Genomic DNA, 22225 nt, shown 5'->3' on the forward strand with positions numbered 1-22225 from the left:
ACTATGCTGTCAATACTACAGAACTCACTTCTGCTGTGCAGGAGCAAATCAATTCCCAGAATGCAAAGCTGTCACTTAGTAGTGGAGAGGGGTCCAATCTCTTGCCTTTTTAAACTACAGCTTCTGAAAGTCGATACAAGAATTTGATGCTAACAATTTACAGCTTTTTTTTTTGCTTTCTACTGTTTATTCTTGACTATAAAAATACAAAAAAATATTAGTGGCATAGCAAATTTAATCAGCCTTTCATTCTATATGATGACTCTGTCGCAAGCCCATGGTGACAGGAATTGGCAGGCGTGTTAATTCCATATAGTCAAACTGCAGTCAGCCGAGGAGTGAAGACAGGCAAAATTGCAATCCAAGATGGTCTTGAAAAAATAATAACATCTAGAAACAATCAAACTGCATTCATTAATTCAAAAGAAGATCTGAGTAAACCAGTGATATATAATGAATGAATATATAATGAACAATGAATATAAGAAATCAAGTTTTCTGACATCTTGTATACTTAATAAATTTATTGTTAGAAAACTTAATTCTAATAAGTCTTGCTTGTCCAGATTTGGCATTTCAATTCTCTACATGTTGGATATAATGCACTTTTTGAAACCGTTTACTGGATTAATTTAATTAAGAGAGGTGAGAGGCTGCTAAAGTTGTAGTCATAGAGCAGTAGATAAAAGAACGTTATTTTTGTTGACACATGTATCAAAAGATTATCAGTGATTTGAACAGAGAATCACACAATAATCATAATATTTTCCAACTGATGTCTTTTCATGAAGATGACATCAAATTTTCTACTGAACAGTTATTCGCCTTTCATCTGCTGATAACTTCCATTATACTTGGGGGAGTCTAGCCTCTAATATTGCCACTTCTGTAACATTTTCAACCAGTTCAGCCCCATTTTTTTAGGTTCAGCATTTTTAATTCACTCCAAACTTTGTCTTGTCATAAGTCATGTTTGAGTGGTGTTCAGTTTTCCTCTAGCTCTATAGACTTTGACAATTATATGTCAGTACATGTCACTATTTATAGACATCTTCATCATACAAAACATGTTCTGCATAGTTTATAAGTCTTGTATCTTGTATTTTGACTCTCTCCCAGTCCCTCTCGCCCCCACCTGTGTGTGTTTGTGTGTGTGTGTGTGTGTGTGTGTGTGTGTGTGTTAGAGCATAATTAAATACATAGGACATGATTGTTACAGTCATATACAACAATTACCAAATCTTTTAGTTCATGGTCATTTGGGGTACTTTGAATAAAATTTCTAGGAGCCTCATTGATATATTATTTTTTCCTGTTAATATGCATCAAATAGTATAATTAAGGGATTATTTTTGGGTTTATGCTTCATGTACATAAGGGTCCCATATATTTCAATATTCATCAATTCTTGTTACTGTAGTCCATTTTTATTGTAGTGATATTAACAGGTTCAAAATAATATCTTTTAGTAGTTAAAGTTTGCCCTTCTTTGATCGTTGAGAGATTTTTAAACAGAATTATTTTTATAGTGTTGTCTTATATGTGTATCATTTGGGAGAAAAGTGTGTTTGGACTCTTTGTTAACTTTCTAATTGATTTTTATCTAGAGCTACAGTTGGTTGATTTCTTCTGCATTTTTTCACTCAACTCCTTATCACAGGACTGGGTCACAATGTTTTCTGTATTGTAGAGATTGTCTTCACTTTTCTGGTGCTATTTTATATGGTTTCTTTCCCATTGCTAAAGTACCATTGGACTTCTTTATTTTCTATGATAGTTTGGGTTTTGATCTTATATGCACTGCTGCTTCCAATGTCATTGTAGGATAAAACTCTATATTGAATTACTTCACCTCTCTTAAGTTTATATTTTATTTATGATATGGCATAAAGTGAAAATTTCACTTATTTCCAAGTATACATCCTGTGCTCCTTAATATCATTCACTGAAAAATCTCTCCTTTTCATATTTTATGTTTTTGGGAACTTCACCAAGGTCAATGAAGCAAATATTTGAATTTATTTCTAGGCACTTATTGTTTATTATTTCCTGATTAATATTGTGCTAAAACATGCAATTTTAGCTACAGATCACTGAGGCATATTTTAAGACTATACATTTTAGGTATTAAAGCTTATTTGCAAGATTACTATGAAAAAATTTTATACTTGCATATGAATTTATAAACATTTTTGATGTCTGTGAGATCTGCCTCATGAAGGTTCATAGGAATAACATTGAATTTGTATGTTACATTGGATCATAAAGGCATTTGATGTTTCTTTTCCTACCAGGAAAGCAGGATATGTTTCTATTTGTGTTTTCGTTAATTTCATTAACTAGCATTTTATAATTTCCCAGATGTAGATTTTATCTTTTCTTCTATTAATTTATGATATCATATTATACTTTTACTACAGCATAAGAAATATAACAATAAGTATAGAACAATACCATTGATGTACAAAGATAAAAACTTATCTACTAATTCATAGAAAAAAATAATTCAACCTCAGCCTATTAAAGTACTCCTACACCATGATTCTTAATGTTTATTTCTGGAATGCAAAAATGGAATAGCCCAAGGAAACATTAATTTAATCAGCAACATTAATGAACTACAGAAAAGCATGTCACATATTTTACCATAGAAATAAGGATCTACAAGTAGTGTACACAAATTTAACCCAGTGGAATAAATAAATTGCTAATTATGACAAGAATAGAGTTAATATTATTAATAAATGTGAGAAAATAATGGTCTTTTCTGAAATTAGAAGGCAAAGAAACTTCCCATAGACTATTTTGCACATTATTATAAGTCTCAGTGAGAACAATTAACCAGAAGAATGAATAACATACAGCAACATGAGAAATGACATCAAATTCTCTCTACCAGATAGATAATATTATATTATGTATAGAAACCCAACAAATTATATCAAGAAGACTTTAGAATTAATAAACTCATAGAGCAACTTTGTAAAATACAAAACAAAAATAATGAATCCAATAATAAACTTCTTAAAATTAAATTAAGAAATAATACATTTTACACTGGCATAAGCCACACAAAGAATGGATAAATGTAGTGAAATTTCATTTAGTTCTTTTTTTTATAAAGTGACACAATGTTCTCAGGCTCTTTCTCCTTGGTGTTGTTTTTGTTAAGTCCACAAAGAATAAATAAAATATTGACAGTTATTTGTTGGAAATACAGGCCAAATCAAGTAATACTCAATGTTAATGTTGAGGCATAAAATTAAAACTGCAGAAAAATTACACTAAGGAAAAATTATTCAGCTATTATAATAAAATAATTTTATAATATTGAATTTAACAATTTTGGTGGCTGAATTTGTTGTTGATTTTCTCAATATGTATATAGAGGTGCTCCTGAGTGACGTAACCCAGACACAAAAGAACACGCATGGTATGACTCACTAATAAGTGAATATTAGTTCAAAAGCTCACAATGCCCATGATACAACCCACAGACAATATGGAGCATAGAAGGAAGGAAGACCAGGATGTGGATGCTTCAGTCCTGCACTGCGGGGGGAACAGGATGATTGTGGGAAGGGGAAGGAGAGGGGGACCAGAGAGGGAGACAGAAGGGAGAGGAAATAAGGGTGGCAGTATCAGGAATCAGAGGAAATATGAGAGAGGTACAGAGGTTCAGGAAACTGAACAAAAGTATGTAGCAGGGGGAAGAGGAACTGGGGATAGCCTGTGGAGGGTCCCAGACATCAGGGAAAGGGAAGACTCCTGTCTTTATCTGAAATGTGCAAGAAGGTGGCGATAGAACCTGTTGACACCACCTCCAGTGATAGGCACTGCATCTGGTTGAGGTATGGCACCAAAGTCCGCCTCAAAGTTTTTAACCCAGAAGCATTCCTGTCCAGAGGAAGAGCAGGGACACAAAATGGAACAGAGATTGAAGGAAGGTCCAACCTGGGACTGCCCAACCTGGGGATTCATTCTGTCTGCAGACAACAAATCCAACACTGTTGCTGTGGTCAAGGAACTTACTGTGGTGGTTCCTTGGGAGGTCCGGCTAGCAACTGTAGAAACTGACTAATGCAGATGTGGATGCTTGGAGCCAACCCTCAGATTGAACTCAGGGAACCTGGTAGGGGAGCTGGCCGAGGGACAGGAGGAGCAGAGGGGGATTGCAACCTCATTGGAAGAACAAGATAGACTGGCTTGACCACCACTTCTTCCAGAGTCTAGACCACCAACCAAGTACCTGGAGTGATCCATGACTCCAGATACATGTGTAGCAGAGGATGACCTTGCCTGACAGCAATGGGAGGGGAGACCCGTGATCCTAGGGAGGTTTAATGCCCCAATGTAGCGGAATGTTGGAATGGTGGGGTAGGAGAGGGTGGATGAGTGGGGAAGCACTCTCATAAGGCAAAGGGAAGGGGGGAGGGCAGATGTTGGATGGGGGATTGGTGGAGGGGTGACTCGGAAGTGGGATATCCTGGCATGGGAGGTTAGCAGAGGGCGTCACTGGGAAGTGGAATATCATTTGAAATGTAAATGAATGGAATGATTAATAAAGGAAAAGAATTTCTAAGATCCCTGAAGAACTGGGGAAATGAGTTGTGACATAAACTCTTTTATTTGAGAATACCTTAGCAGATGGCAAGGCAATCAGGACTAATCTTCCAGGCATACACTTGTTTGCACTTCTGAATTAAAAAAAAAAAGGCATTCGTTTACATTTAGCTTTCTTAGTGACCTTGTTGGTGCTGCTACTCTTAGTAGGGCTTTATTGTAATATATTTTCATTTTCCCAAGCGCAGCCTAATGACATAGCTTAGTACTTTAAATTCCTTTTCGAATAAACCCGTGATTGTGTCACTACAATGAATTCACATTACTATGAATATGCTGTGTCCAATATCATGCTTGTCATCAGCACTTTATTTTACCTGGGCCTCTCTGCTTAGTTAGTCGGCAAACAGCTCAAAATTTGTATTCTATATTCCCACTTGCCAGGAAAGCACCTCTTTGCCTGAGGCTTCTGTTTCTGTAAAGGTAATTGCTGTTCTTTCCCATCAGTAGTTTAGAGTAAAAAAGAAAACACTTTCACCTGTCTTTCATGGATCTCCATTCTTATGCTATAATTACAATTAATTGCCCGTGGAGTGTAATATGCACACACACGTGCACACACACACACACACACACACACACACACACAATCTCTCTCTCTCTCTCTCTCTCTCTCTCTCTCTCTCTCTCTCTCTCTCTCTCCTGGCTCTCTGTCTGACTGATAATAAAATCTGCCGTTGCCTTCCCATGCTTATATTACTTTTGGGTTAGTTCTCCTAGTGCATTTAGCTCCCTTTCCTCTCTCATAAATTTTCTGGAGCCTTATGAGTTGGCCTTTTATGTGTTAAATTTTGGATCCAAAATTTTTCAAGAGCTTGAGTCTCATGTAGAAGGGTTTCTGGTATGTATATGGCCTTAAGAGAGATTTCCGTGACTGGCTTTTATGAAGGATTTCTCTTTCCTCACTATTTCACCCTTTAAAACATTTCTCTTTCCTTCTCATTGTGACTGTGGCTAATTTTTTTTATATCACCCACACAAGACTGCCATGACCAGATTATCTAAGCACTACCTTACGTGTCATTGCTGAAGGCTTTGTGGTCTTGTTAATATTTAGGATAAGCTTACAATGGGCAACAGAACTTAAAATGTGGTTGTCCCTTTTCCAATTTGTTAGTGGCATCAAATAATTGACTTTTCTCAGGAGGAGGAATTGTGACGTCAGATGGAATAGAAATTTTAGCTCAAGCTTCCTTCTCTTTGCCTGTTCTACAGACTTCACACTAAAGATTGTGATACTAATTTGGCCACCAGGTCTAGCTTAATAATATTCAATTTACCATCTCCCATGGTTATGTCTTCAGAAATAAACCTTTCTCAATCATGCATATATAGTCAATTTATTCTGTATCCTTGAAGAACATTGACATGTTATACTTTTGTCTTCTGACACATTATATATTCATTTATTTATATATTTCCTCTTCCATACCATGACAGCATTAATGCATAAGACTTGAGTGCTATTTTTCTTTCCTTTTTTAAAGATTTATTTATTTTGTGTCAGAAGAGTGCATCAGATTCAATTACAGATAGTTGTGAGCCACTATCTAGCTGCTGGGAATTGAACTCAAGACCTCTGGAAGAGAAGGCCAGTGCTCTTAACTGCTGAACCATCTCTCCAGCTTGAGTGCTATTTCTTTATCTCACTATTTTCTAGAAATATATCTCAAAATAGTCTAATTCTAAAATAAATGAGTAAATGGATAGTATATTATTTTATGAACAGAATGATAGTTCATAAAACCAAAGCAAAATAAACTCTATAAGAATATATATGTAAGTAGAACTTAGTTTATGAAATTGCCAGGTAGTGATTAAGAAACCTTTACATTTCTGTCTGTATCATTTTCATTATGTGTCAGTATACAGACACATGAGTGTTCTCATTAGGCTGTCAAGGTAGATGATTGTTGTATTTCTTCAATTACTTTCCTTCTTTAATTTTTGAGGAAAGGTCTCTTAATGACCCTAAATCTTGATTACTTAACTAGATTTGCTGTCCAATGGCACACCAGTTCTTCCCCATTCAAGGCTGACATTTTCAGCATTCAAATCTATTCTCATATTTTTACATGGGATCTGAGGATTTGAACTGATGTAATCATGATAGCATAACAGGTCCTTTACCAATTCAACTATTTCTTCAGCAACTATTAAGTGATTTTTATAATGTTTTCCAAGAAATAATCTGGGTCATTTTTTGTTTGTTTGTTGACCTAACTTCATCTATTATCTATATGTTGATTATCTAATATATGCAACAGGTATATACATATAGAATTTTAACTAACCTATTTACAAAGGGTGAGTGGGACACAAATAATCACAACTGCTCACAACCAACACACTACCAATACATGTGGAAGGAATCAAGAGGGAGGACACTTAAGAAGGGAAGCAATGAGGAAACAAAAAGCAAGGAAATGTCCACTTATCAGTGAGTATGTACTATGTGTGTTCTTTTGTATCTGAGTTAGCACACTCAGGATGATATTTTCTAGTACCATCCATTATCCCAAAAGTTCAAAATACTACAATATTACCTACAAACTATATGGAGCTTAAGAAGTAGGACGACCAAAGTGTAGATGTTTCAATGCTACATAGAAGGGGAAAGAAAATAATCACAGGAGATAAAGGGAGGGAGGGACCTGAGAGGGAGAGAAAAGGGGGGGGGAATAGGAGAGCAGGATTAGGTATTGGAAGAGACAGGAGAGAAGTACAGAGGGTCAGGAAATTGAATAGAAATATGAGGCAGTGGAAAAAGGGGAACTGGCATTAGCCACTAAAAATGTTCCAGACTCCAGGGAAGCTAGAAGCTCCCAGGACCCAACTGAAATGACTGTAGCTGAAATACCCAAGAAAGGAGAGAGAGAGAAAACCTGTAGAAACCACCTCTAGTAGATAGGCATGGCCCCAAGTTGAGAGATGGCACCACCCACCCATCTCAAAAAATCTTAACACAGAAACGCTTCTGTCTAAAGGAAAGGCAGGGGCAAAAATAGGACAGAAACTGAAGGAAGGGCCATCCAGAGACTGCGCTACCTAGGGATCCATCCCATCTGCAAACACCAAACTCCAACACTATTGTTTATGCAAAGAAGTATATGCTGAGAGGAGTCTGGTATAGATGTTACCTGAGAGGTTCTACCAGTACCTGACCAATGCAGATGCAGATACTCAAAGTGAACCAATGCACTGAGCCTCAAGAGCCCAGTGGAAGAGCTAGGGGAAGAACTGAAGGAACTGAAGGGAATTGCAACCCCATAGGAAGAACAATATCAACTTATAAGATAATCCTGGACTTCCAGATTCTAAACCACCAACCAAAGAGTTTACATGAAGGGATTTATGGCTCAAGATATATATGTAGAAGAAGATGGCCTTATCTGACATTGATGGGAATGGAGGCCCTTGGTCCTGTGGAGGCATGATACCCCAGCATAAGGAGATGTGAGGTGAGAGTGAGTGAATGGGTGGGGGAGAATCCTCATAGAGGCAAAGAGGGTGAGGGAGTATGGGAGGTTTGTGGAGGGGTAACAGGAAAGGGGATATCTTTTGTAATGTAAACGAATAAAATGATCAATTAAAAATACCTCTCTTGGGCATATACCCAAAAGATGCCCCAACATATAGCAAAGACACATGCTCCACTATATGCATAGCAGCCTTATTTATAATAGCCAGAAGCTGGAAAGAACCCAGATGCCCTTCAACAGAGGAATGGACACAGAAAATGTGGTACATCTACACAATAGAATATTACTCAGCTATCAAAAACAATGACTTTATGAAATTCATAGGCAAATGGATGGAACTGGAAAATATCATCCTGAGTAAAATAACCCAATCACAGAAAAACACACATGGTATGCACTCATTGATAGGTGGCTATTAGCCCAAATGCTCGAAGTACCCTAAATGCACAGAACACATGAAACTCAAGAAGGATGACCAAAATGCAAATGTTTCACTCCTTCTTTAAAAGGGGAACAAGAATACCCTTGGCAGGGAAGAGAGAGGCAAAGATTAAAACAGAGACTGAAGGAACACCCATTCAGAGCCTGCCCCACATGTGGCCCATACATAACTAGCCACCAAACTAGATAAGATGGATGAAGCAAAGAAGTGCAGGCTGACAGGGACCAGATGTAGATCTCTCCTGAGAGACACAGCCAGAATACAGCAAATACATAGGCGAATGTCATCAGCAAACCACTGAACTGAGAATGGGAACCCTGTTGAAGGAATCAGAGAAAGAACTGGAAGAGCTTGAAGGGGCTCGAGACCCCATATGTACAACAATGCCAAGCAACCAGAGCTTCCAGGGACTAAGCCACTACCCAAAGACTATACATGGACTGACCCTGGACTCTGACCTCATAGGTAGCAATGAATAGCCTAGTAAGAGCACCAGTGGAAGGGGAAGTCCTTGGTCCTACCAAGACTAAACCCCCAGTGAACGTGATTGTTGGGGGGAGGGCAGTAATGGGGGGAGGAGGGGAAGGGGAACACCCATATAGAAGGTCAGGGGGAGGGGTTGGGGGGTGTTGGCCCAGAATCCAGGAAAGGGAATAACAATCAAAATGTAAATAAGAAATATCCAAGTTAATAAAGATGGAAAAATATTATGCACATAGAAAACTGGGGGGAAATGAAGTAATTATATTTTAATTAAAATGTACAAGATACAAAGAAAATCAATGAGACTCTATAAGAGAACACTAATTTTTCTTTGTAACTGTGTGTTATTTGCAGTTAGCTTCCTGGTTTTGGTTGGGATCCTATGTTCCTACTCCATCTAAAGGATAGGACTTATCAGGCTTGGACAATGTTTGTAAGTTGTTATGAACATAGTTTTGTTGTGTCTGGAAATTTCTATTTCTTTGGTTTCATTCATCCTTTTTGGCTTTTACAATATTTCTGCCTCCTCTTCTGTATAGCTTCCTGAGCTATCAAGGTAGACTTCTACATGTTGTTCAGGTTTTGTTCTGTTTCTTAGTTCCCAATTACTGCAGTGGAATCTCATTGAGTATATTAACCATACTTAAGAGTAGGCCCATTCCCAGTAGTATCTTTTAGATCTCAGGTCTTTGGCTAGTATATTGTGGTTTTTGATTTTGTATATTTACATTTTAGTGTGTGTGTGTGTGTGTGTATGTGTGTTCATATTTCTTGTGATTTTTTATTTTATTTTTTGCCCTGGTTGTTTGATTTCTAAAAAGAAATGTAAAAGAAAGATCTTAAGTTTGGATACGTGGTGAATTGGGAAGGTCTTTGGAATCTCTGAGAAAATGTTTGGTGTTGGAAAACCATAAACAGAATATATTGAATGAAAAATCTTGTTTTCAATGAAAGAAAACAGAAAAGCAAAAACCAAAACCCACTAAAAACTGTTTAAAAATAACAATGCTATCTGATATGTCTTCTCATTGGAACATGTGTCTATTTGACACTTTTAAATGTCCACATGTAAGTGTCCACATTTCAGTATCAAGATTTTTTCAAATAATTGACCTTTAATATTGAGAAATATTAAAGAAGGTCATCAATTCTGTCATTTAAAAAATGTAAAAAAAAAAGCAGGACCCCAAATAGTGGGCTAAAGTATGTTTTCTTTGTAGGTTGGGGTGTAATATTCATTTCTAAATACATTTACATTGAGATCAGTGAATGTGGATAATCAGAACAAACAAGTGTTCTTATATTTTTACCAAAAGTTCTGCAGAACTGAGGGATCATTCTTTGTTTACATTTGTTCTGAGAGTAGAAAGAACTAATATAATTGTTAAGAGAGACCATAAAAAATTTGTTCTGTTGGCTTCTATCATACTTTATAACTGGTGTAGAATTTTAAAGTGGTACATTTTTAATTTGTCCATTCACTCACTCAGTTTCAAAAATAAAATACGTAAGTTTTGTATTGACGTACTTGTACAAGTATTAATGGTACATATACTGACCTTTAAAATAGATGCACAAATGTACAAACACGTACACACACACACACACACACACACACACACATGCCTATACACATGCACATGTGCAAATATACACAGAGTCATGAACTCAACACAGTGAGACAGGTTTCTTAGTTGGTGCAGTGAAATAATTGAGTATGGATATCCTGTATGTAATTATGCATAATGGCATAAAGAATGTTTTATATCAGTTTTATATTTACTCATTTTAAAATTTACAAAAATAACTTGTGTCACATTCACATCTTTTATACTGATTTATTGTTGTATAGCATTTGAATCTAAAATAAAAGTTTTTGTTTATTTTTGCAGAAAAGTATTCCATTCTGCTTGTTGTAGAAAATTTAAGTGTACTTCATTTCACTGATCATGAGATCTCTGATTTTGTTATGATAATGTCAATGAGCAAAACACCTGGTGGCAGCCACCTGTGCCTTACATACCAGTTTGAGTTTAAAAACAGATAAATAAAATGCCAAAATACTAATTAAAGATACTATCCCGACAAGAAACACAAGTTCAATGTTTTATTAACAGCACCTCCAGCATTATATAGTAGGTACTCAATAAATATGAATTAAATAATAACTACCTCAAAAGTTAAGTTTCCTTTCTCAATGAAACAAAACAACATGGGTAAAAATATATGTATTGCCATTATGTTTATGTATCAATTTTTAAATGTATGCATACAAGAGGCAACTGGTTTCAATTATCCCGATAATGTGCCTTCTATCAGCATTCCATTTACCTTTGCACTCTGTGTTGCTTTTCAAATAGCATTTCACTGCCTTGAAAGAGTCGCTGTTCTGCCTGAACACAAGAACTTACTTACTAAAACATTTCCTAATACCTACATTTAAGCTAAGAGTTTATCAGATGCTTATATGTTCGCCACAGTGTTTGCAATATTTCTGAAATGTTTTACAATTTCTACTGTTCAAAGGCAAGTGTTGTCTTTGCCTTCTGTGACTAAGGCATTTACTTTTTCTTGGAAATGTTGTAAGCTGAAGGGGGGAAAAAAGGTTTTCCTTTAGAAATGTAAACATTTGTGCTATTAGGGTGGTACCAAATGAAAGCCTCCCTGATTGCTTTAAATGAGCCATTTAGAAAACCTTTGCCAATGTAGACACAGCCCGTTGGCATTCCACAAGATTGCAGAATGTTCCACCTTTTTTGGTGCTTTTGCAGATCACACCAGGGATTTGAGTAAATTATGTTGGCTTTTCTTCAGAAACCAGATGTTGCACCTCTGCTGAGCTTTACATAGGAAAACAATGTATTATTACAGTGAACATGAGCTGTGCAATCAGAAAGAAACTCCACATCTGGCTGTACAAATCACTGCCCAGTTCGAACCTGTGGCAACGGTCTATACAGTGACTAACAGCTTACTACTAACTGAGGGGTGGAATTAAAAAGGATAGTTAGAAGACTTTGTGGATTGTAAAAATGCATAAGAAACCATGGGTATTGCCTAGAGAGAGTTGGTCCCTGAGGAGTGCTGACACACCGAAGATCAGAGTCACAGTCTGAAAGGCTTACAGGCTCACAAGAGGAACAGTCGCCAGTCACATACAACAAGAATAACTAACACAGAGATAAGCAGATAGCAAGAGATAAGCACAAGAACCTAATCAACAGAAAGCAAAGCTACTTGGCATAATCAAAACTCAGTTATCCAGCCACAGCAAGCCTTAGATATACAAACACACCAGAGAAATAAGATGTAAAATCATATCTCATGATGGTGATAGAGAATTTTAAGAAGGACATAAATAACACTCTTAAAGAAATACAGGAGAACACAGGTAAACAGTTAGAAGCCCTTAAAAAGGAAAAACAAAATCCCTTAAAGAATTACAGGAAAACACAACCAAACAAGGTATTGAAAAATCCATCCAGGATCTATAAATGGAAATATAAACAATAAAAAATATCACAAAGGGAGACAACCATGGAGATAGAACCCTAGGAAAGAGATTAAGAGTCATAGATTCAAGCATCACCAACAGAATACAAGAGATAGAAGCAAGAATCTCAGGGGCAGAAGATACCATAAAAGACATTGACATAACAGTCAAAGAAAATACAAAATGCAAAAATCTCCTAACCCAAAACATCCAGGAAACAAGGACACCGGGAGAAGTCCAAATGTAAGAATAATAAGTATAGAAGAGAGTAAAGATTACTATCTTAAAGGGCCAGTAAATAGCTTCAACAAAATTATAGAGAAAACTTCCCTAACCTAAAGAAAGAGATGCCCACAATTATACAAGAAGCCTCCAGAACTGCAAATAGGCTATAGCAGGAAAGAAATTCCTCCCTTCACATAATAATCAAAAGACAAAAAGCATGAAACAAAGAAAGAATATTAAAAACAGTAAGGGAAAATGGTCAAGTAACATATAAAGCCAGACCTTTCAGATTATACCAGACTTTTCTCCAGAGACTTTAAAAGCCAGAAGATTCTGGGCAGATGTTGCATTAACATAGATGGAGAAACCAAGATATTCCATGACAAAACCAAATTGACACCATATCCTTCCAAAAACCCATCCCTACAAAGGATAATGAATGGATGAAGAGGGAAACTGCACCTTAGGAAAGGCAAGAAAGTAATCTTGCAAGAAACTCAAAAGAAGAGAGCCACACACAAACATAATTCCAACTAGAACAACAAAAATAACAATCATCTTTTGTTAATATTTCTTAACATCAGTGGACTCAATTACCCAATAACAAGACATAGACTAACCGACTGGATACGTTAACAGGACCCAGCATTTTTCAGCATACAGGAAATGCCCCTCAGTTACTATGACAGACATTACTTCAGAGCAAAAGGCTGGAAAAAAATGTTCAAGCAAATGGCCCCAAGAAACAAACTTCAGTAGCCATTCTAATATGAAGTAAAATCATCTTTTAACAAAAAGTTGCCAAAGAATAAGAAAAGACACTTCATATTCATCAAAGGAAAAAAATCTAACAAGATGAACTCATAATTCTGAACATCTATGCTCCAAATTTAAGGGCACCCATACTCATAAAGGAAGTTTACTAATGCTCAAAGCATACATTACACCTCACACAATAATACTGGGAAACTTCAAAACTCTACTCTCATCAAGAGATAGATCATGGAAACAGAAACTAAACAGAGATAAAGAAAATATAACAGAAGATATGAACCAAATGGATTTAACAGATATCTGTGAGGATTTCATCCTAAAAAAGGAAAATACATTCTTCTCAGTTATCATGGTACCTTCTTCAAAATTGACCATATAATTAATTGGTCATAAAGAAGGCCTCATCATATACAAGAAGACTGAAATAATCCAGGCATCCTATTAGATCACCACCATGGACCAAGGCTGATCTTCAATAACAAAAAGAAAAAAAAAAGCAAAGAAACAAACAAACAAAAAAACAGAAAAGCCACATACAAATGGAAGCTGAAAAGTGCTCTGCTCTACTCAATAATAACTTGGCAAAGAAAGAAAAATTAGGAAAGAAAATACAGAATTTTTAGAATTTAATGAAAATGAAGACACAATATACCAAATTTATGGGACACAGTGAAAACAGTGCTAAGAGGAAAATTCATAGCTCTGAGTGACTCCAAAAATAACCTGGAGAGAAGATACACTAGGAGCTTGAAAGCACAACTGAGAGCTCTAGAACAAAAAGAAGCAAATGCACCCAAGAGGAGTAGATGGCAGGAAATAATCATTCTCAAGGCTGAAATCAAACAAGTAGAAACCAAAAGATTTATACAAAGAACCCACCAAACTAGACGTTGGTTCTTTGAGGAAATTAAAAAGATAGATAAACCCTTAGCAAGATGAACCAGAAGGCACAGAGACAGTTTCCGAATTAACAAGGCAGAAATGAAAAGGGAGACGTTTACATTTCAAATGTCATTTACATTTGAATGTAAATAGAAAATAAAAAACAAAATAGAGGTGAAGGCAATTCTAATGCTTAACCCCAGCTTCTACACAAGAAAGGAAGAAAGAAAGAAAGAAAGAAAGAAAGAGAGAGAGAGAAAAGAAAAACCCTAATTTTCATTCAACATACTTTGTTCATATTCTTTTCCATCTACCAACTCCTCCGAGATCATACCCACCTCCCTACCCACCAAACAATATTCTTCCTATTTCTATCTCTTAAAAAATATTAAACGCCCCAAAACAAAAGAAAAAACAAACATAAAATTAAAACAAGTGAGTAAAAATCAGTAATACAAACAAAAAAAGCACTCAAACAAAATAAAACAAAACAAACAAAAAGAAGAAGAAGAAGAAGGAGGAGGAGGAGGAGGAGGAGGAGGAGGAGGAGGAGAAGAAGAAGAAGAAGAAGAAGAAGAAGAAGAAGAAGAAGAAGAAGAAGAAGAAGAAGAAGAAGAAGAAGAAGAAGAAGAAGAAGAAAGAAAGAAAGAAAAAGGAGACATAACAACAGAAACTGAAGAAATCCAAAAGCATCATCAGATCCTAGTACAAAAGCCTATACTCAACAAGACTGGAAAATCTAGATGAAATGGAGAATTTTCTAGACAGATACTAGGTACCAAAGTTAAATCAGGATCACATAAACCAACTAAATATTAGTCCCATAATACCTAAAGAAATATAAGCAGTTACTAAAAGTCTCCCACCAAAAAGCCCAGGACCAGAAGGGTTTAGTGCAGAATTCTATCAAACCTTCAAAGAAGACCCAATACCAATATTCTCCAAACCATTCCACTAAATAGAAACCAAAGGAACACTACGCAATTCCTTCTGAGACTACAATGCTCATACCTATACCACACAAAACCCAACAAAGCAAGAGAATGTCAGACCATTTTCACATATGATTTCAAAGCAAAAATACTCAAGAAAATTCCCGCAAACTGAATCCAAGAACAGATCAAAACAATCACCCATAATAGTCAAGTAGGCTTTGTCCCAGGGATACAGGGGTGGCTCAATATATCCACATCCGTCATTGTAATCCACTGTATAAACAAACTTAAAGAGAAAACCACATGACCATCTCACTAGATGCTGAGAAATTTGAGAAAATTCAACACCCCTACATGATAAGAGTCTTGAAAAGATCAGGAATTCAAGGTCCATACATAAACACAGTAAAAGCAATATACAAAAACCAGTAGCCAAACTCAAGCTAAATGAAGAGAAACTTGAAGCAAAACGACTAAAATCAGGGACTAGACAAGGTTGCCCACTCTCTCCCTCCCTATGAAATACAGTACATGACATCCTAGCCAGCATAAATAGAAAACAAAAAGAGATCAAAGGGATACTAATTAGAAAGGAAGAAGTCAAAATATCACTATTTTCAGATGATATGATAGTATACTTAAGTGACCCCCAAAATCTCAGCAGAGAACTCATAAAACTGATGTACAACTTCAGCAAAGTGGCTGTACATAAAAAATAACTCAAATCAGTAGCCTTCCTCTAATCAAAGGATAAACAGGCTGAGAAAGAAATTAAGGAAACTACACTCTTCACAATGGTCAAAATTAATATAAAATACCGTGGTATGACTTGAATCAAAAAAGTGAAAGATGTATATGACAAGAACTTCAAGTGTCTGGAGAAAGAAATCAAAGAAGATCTCAGAAGATGGAAAATCTCCCATGTTCATGGACTCTCAGGATTTTTATAGTAAAAATGACCATCTTGCCAAAAGCAATCTACAGATTCAATTCAATCACCATCAAAATTCCAACTCAATTCTGTTAGAAAAAGCAATGTACAAATTCATTTGGAATAACAAAAAAAAACTTGATATCTAAAACTATTCCGAAAACAATAAAAGAATTTCTGGAGGAGAAATTGAAGAACACCTCAGAAGATGGAAAGATCTCCCATGCTCATAGATTGGCAGGATTAATATAGTAAAAATGGCCATTTACCAAAAGCGATCTACAGATTCAATGCAATCTCCATCAAATTACCAATCCAATTCTTCAAAGAGTTAGACAGAACAATTTGCAAATTCATCTGGAATAACAAAAAACCCAGGATAGTTAAAACTATCCTCAAAAATAAAAGGACTTCAGGGGGAATCACTATCCCTGAACTCAAGCAGTATTACAGAGCAATAGTGATAAAAACTGCATGGTATTGGTGCAGAGACAGACAGATAGACCAATGGAATAGAATTGAAGACCCAGAAATGAACCCACACACCTATGGTCACTTGATTTTTGACAAAGGAGCCAAAACCATCCAATGGAAAAAAGATAGCATTTTCAGCAAATGGTGCTGGTTCAACTGGAGGGCAACATGTAGAAGAATGCAGATGGATCCATGCTTATCACCCTGTACAAAGCTTAAGTCCAAGTGGATCAAGGACACCACATCAAAACAGAAACACTCAAACTAATAGAAGAAAAACTAGGGAAGCATCTGGAACACATGGGCACTGGAAAAAATTTCCTGAACAAAACACCAATGGCTTATGCTCTAAGATCAAGAATCGACAAATGGGATCTCATAAAACTGCAAAGCTTCTGTAAGGCAAAGGACACTGTGGTTAGGACAAAACGGCAACCAACAGATTGGGAAAAGATCTTTACCAATCCTACAACAGATAGAGGCCTTATATCCAAAATATACAAAGAACTCAAGAAATTAGACCGCAGGGAGACAAATAACCCTATTAAAAAATGGGGTTCAGAGCTAAACAAACAATTCACAGCTGAGGAATGCCGAATGGCCGAGAAACACCTAAAGAAATGTTCAGCATCTTTAGTCATAAGGGAAATGCAAATCAAAACAACCCTGAGATTTCACCTCACACCAGTGAGAATGGCTAAGATCAAAAACTCAGGTGACAGCAGATGCTGGAGAGGATGTGGAGAAAGAGGAACACTCCTCCATTGTTGGTGGGGTTGCAGACTGATACAACCATTCTGGAAATCAGTCTGGAGGTTCCTCAGAAAATTGGACATTGAACTGCCTGAGGATCCAGCTATACCTCTCTTGGGCATATACCCAAAAGATGCCCCAACATATAAAAAAGACACGTGCTACACTATGTTCATCGCAGCCTTATTTATAATAGCCAGAAGCTGGAAAGAACCCAGATGCCCTTCAACAGAGGAATGGATACAGAAAATGTGGTACATCTACACAATGGAATATTACTCAGCTATCAAAAACAATGACTTTATGAAATTCGTAGGCAAATGGTTGGAACTGGAAAATATCATCCTGAGTGAGGTAACCCAATCACAGAAAGACATACATGGTATGCACTCATTGATAAGTGGCTATTAGCCCAAATGCTTGAATTACCCTAGATACCTAGAACAAATGGAACTCAAGACTGATGATCAAAATGTGAATGCTTCACTCCTTCTTTAAAAGGGGAACAAGAATACCCTTGGCAGGGAAGAGAGAGGCAAAGATTAAAACAGAGACTGAAGGAACACCCATTCAGAGCCTGCCCCACATGTGGCCCATACATATACAGCCACCCAATTAGACAAGATGGATGAAGCAAAGAAGTGCAGGCCGACAGGAGCCGCATGTAGATCGCTCCTGAGAGACACAGCCAGAATACAGCAAATACAGAGGCAAATGCCAGCAGCAAACCACTGAACTGAGAATAGGACCCCCGTTGAAGGAATCAGAGAAAGAAATGGAAGAGCTTGTAGGGGCTCGAGACCCCATATGTACAACAATGCCAAGTAACCAGAGCTTCCAGGGATTAAGCCACTACCTAAAGACTATACATGGACTGACCCTGCACTCTGACCTCATAGGTAGCAATGAATATCCTAGTAAGATCACCAGTGGATGGGGAAGCCCTCGGTCCTGCTAAGACTGAACCCCCAGTGAACTAGACTGTTGGGGGGAGGGCGGCAATGGGGGGAGGGTGGGGAGGGGAACACCCATAAGGAAGGGGAGGGGGGAGGGGAATGTTTGCCCGGAAACCGGGAAAGGGAATAACACTCGAAATGTATATAAGAAATACTCATATTAATAAAAAAAAAAGAATTTCTGGAGGAAATCACCATCACTAACCTCAAGGTGTATTACAGAGCAATAGTGATAAAAACAATGTGTGGTTTTGGTACAGAGACAGGGATTAGATTAATGGATTATATTTGAAGACCCAGAAATGAACCCACATACCTATGGTCACTTGATCTTTGACAAAGGAGCTAAAACCATCCAGTGGAAAAATAACAACATTTTTAACAAATGGTGCTGGTTCAACTGGTGGTCTATATGTAGAAAAACAAATATTGATCCATTTTTATCTCCTCATAAAAAGCTCAAGTCCAAGTACATCCAGGACCTCCACTTAAACCCAGATACACTGAAACTAATAGAAGAGGAATTAGGGAAAAGTCTTGAATACATACATGGGTACAGAGTACAGGGGAATTTCTCCTGAACAGAACACCAATTGCTTATGCACTAAGATCAACAATGAACAAATGGAACCTTATAAAATTGCAAAGCTTTTGTAAGGGAAAAGACACTGCCAATATTACAAAATGGCAACCAACAGTTTAGGTAAAGATCTTTACCAATCCTACATCTGATAGAGGGCTAATGTCCAATATGTACAATGAACTCAAGAAGTTAGACTCCAGAAAACCAAATAAATGGGAAACAGAGCTAAATACAGAATTCTCAACTGAGCAATATTGAATGGTTGAGAAGCACCTTAAAAATATTCAACATTATTAGTCATCAGGAAAATGCAAATCAAAACAACCATGAGATTCTACCTGACACCAGTCAGAATGGCTAGTATCAAATACCCAGGTGACAATCAGAATGGCTTAGATGAAACTCAGGTGACAACAGATGCTGGTGAGCATATGGAGAAAGAGGAACACTCCTTCATTGTTGGTGGGATTACAAGCTGGTATAACCACTCTAGTAATCATTTTGGAGATTTCCTCAGAAAAAGAGACATTGTATTACCTTCCGACTCAGCTATACTACTCCTGAGCATATACCCAAATACATACAACATACAACAAAGACACATGCTCCTCTATGTTCATAGCAGCCTTATTTATTATAGTCAGAAACTGGAACAAACCCAGTTGACCTTCAACAGAGAAATGGATACAGAAAATATGGTACATCTACACAATGGAGTATTACTTGGCTATCAAAAACAATGACTTCATGAAATTTATAGGCAAATGAATGGAAATAGAAAATTTCACCCTGAGTGAGGTAATCCAATCAAAAAAAAAAAGAAAGAAAGAAAGAAAGAAAAGAAAACCCAAAATCAAGAACAAGAAATCATACATGGTATGTACTTACTGATAAGTGAATATTAGCCCAAAAGCTTGAATAATCCAAGATAACAATCCATAGACCTCATGCTCAAGAAGCTTAAGAAGAAGGATGACCAACTTGCAGATGCTTCAGTCCTTCTTAAAAGGGGGAACAAAAATATTCATAGGAGAAAATATGGAGACAAAGTTTGGAGCAGAGACTAAAGGAATGGCCATTCAGAACCTACCCCATGTTGAGATGTAGGTCATATATATACAGACACCAAACCTACACAATATTGATGAAGTCAAGAAGCACATGCTTACACTTCAGGAGCCTGGTATAGTTGTCTCCTGAGAGGCTCTGCCAGATTCTGACAAATACAGATGTGAATACTTGAAGTCCACCATTGGATTGAGCACAGGGTCCCAATGGAGTTACAGAAATGACTTAAAGAGTTGAAGGAGTTTTCCACCCCATAGGAAGAACAACCTTATCAATGAGACCACACAGAGTTCCCAGAGACTAAACCACTACCCAAAGAGTACACATGGACAGAACCATGGCTCCAGCTTCATATGTAGCAGAGCGTGGCCTTGTTGGACACCAAAGGCAGAAGCCTTTTGTCCCACCAAGGCTAGACCCTCTAGTTTAGGGGAATGTCAGGGTGAGTAGGCAGGAAGGAGAGGTTGTTGGGGAGGAAGAGTACTCTCATAGAAGATGGGGGAAGGGGGATGGGATAGGGGGCTTTATGGACAGGAATCCAGGAAAGGGAGTAACATTTAAAATGTAAATTTAAAAAAAATCTAATAAAATAAAAGAAAAAAAAAGAAATGGACATTTAGGAGTCTTCAAACAAAACATATAGGATTGAAGAGTTAAGATGTGCAGGTCCAAGAAAGGTGAATTAGGTAGAATATAGAATACACTTAGAAGAGTAACTACTACAGTTAACATATAAAGATGAATTTTTAGGGAGTTTGAGTAAATCTCTATCACATAGATATACAAGCATTCATATTTTCAATGAGTGTAATATTTATTTCCAGAAATGGAAAACAAATTTTCATATGTTGAACATATCAATCAATTCTGACAAAATGTATTTCATGGCCTATTAAAAGAATTACTATATGTATATACATATATATATATATTGCAATGTATACTATATAATAATATATGTATGTAAAGATTGATAGGTGAATGGTATTCATATGAGAAGATATTTTTTGTAAGATGTAGTGATTTCTTCTTTTTTTAATGGTTCATGCGATCTCATTTATTAATAACTGGACCCTACACTAACATTTCTTTTTCTCTTTTTCTTTTTTCCCTTTTGGATATTAATGTAACATAGAATCATGAGAAGTAGATAAAGAGTCTGTTAGTCTGTCTTAGATTACTGTATCAAACAGCTGAACCTGGCTCCTCTCTAAGGAAAAGAGATTTATGTTTAATGAAGTTTTTGATACTGAAAGTTACAAGATCTGATATCCCTGTCTGGTCACAGCTGGGGACCCACTTAGCTGCAAAACAAAGGGTAGAGAAGGAAATGGCCATTTACAGAAGAGGCCAGGTACATGAGATGAACTTCCTGTATTACAATGTGCTCTTATAAGAACCCACTTTGAGAGGCAGCATTAGTCCCTTTTGCATTGCCACAGATGTGACCCCATCAGGCCCTGTATTTTTTTAATCATTTTATTTGTTTACATTTAAAATGATATTCCCCTTCCCATTACCCCTCCACAAACCTGCATCCCATCCTGCTCTTCCCCAGCCCCATTCCCTCTATGAGGTTGCTCCTCCACCCATTCACCCACTCCCATCTCACCCCTTTAGCATCCCCCTATGCTGAGACATCAATCTCCCCCCCACATTGATGTCAGTTAAGGTCATCCTCTGCTACATAAAATCCACTCTTAATGCTGTGTTTGAATTACTATGTCATCATTGCATAATTCTCAATAATTCTTTGAATCCACACCTCAAGGTAAGAAATACAATATCAGTTTAATTCTTTATTATATAAATGTCTAATACTTGGGATCACCCCTGTCAACATCAGTTTGAAGTGTCTATTCATGACCCCAGTGGTGAGATACAGATTCACTCTCCCTTGTTTTATATATTACAAAAATAGCATGATTAAATAAAGCACATACCAAAAATGATTTAATTTATAATGCATGTTAAAGAGTAAATATAATGTTGTGCTATTCCCGAAACATGGAAAACAAACTATTTTTTCTATCAAACTGTTAATTGTATTAGAATAATGTCTATCTATTTTTCTAAGAACTATGTAAATCCCTTTAATTGAAAAAAAATAAACAAATTGTT

General features: G+C 36.7%; 1 long non-coding RNA gene across 2 annotated transcripts in view; it reads right to left on the reverse strand.

Moving 5' to 3' along the window:
- Window positions 1-217: 217 nt before the first annotated feature.
- The window catches only part of LOC134479460 (uncharacterized), a 28163-nt gene continuing 6155 nt past the window's right edge, over window positions 218-22225 (reverse strand). For both annotated transcript variants that reach the window (XR_010052779.1, XR_010052778.1), the window contains exon 2: window positions 218-390. This is a non-coding gene — a long non-coding RNA (uncharacterized LOC134479460). The remainder of the gene's footprint in view (window positions 391-22225) is intronic.

Source organism: Rattus norvegicus, chromosome 6 (genome assembly GCF_036323735.1).
Source record: "Rattus norvegicus strain BN/NHsdMcwi chromosome 6, GRCr8, whole genome shotgun sequence".
In the NCBI taxonomy this organism is placed as follows: Eukaryota; Metazoa; Chordata; class Mammalia; order Rodentia; family Muridae; genus Rattus; species Rattus norvegicus.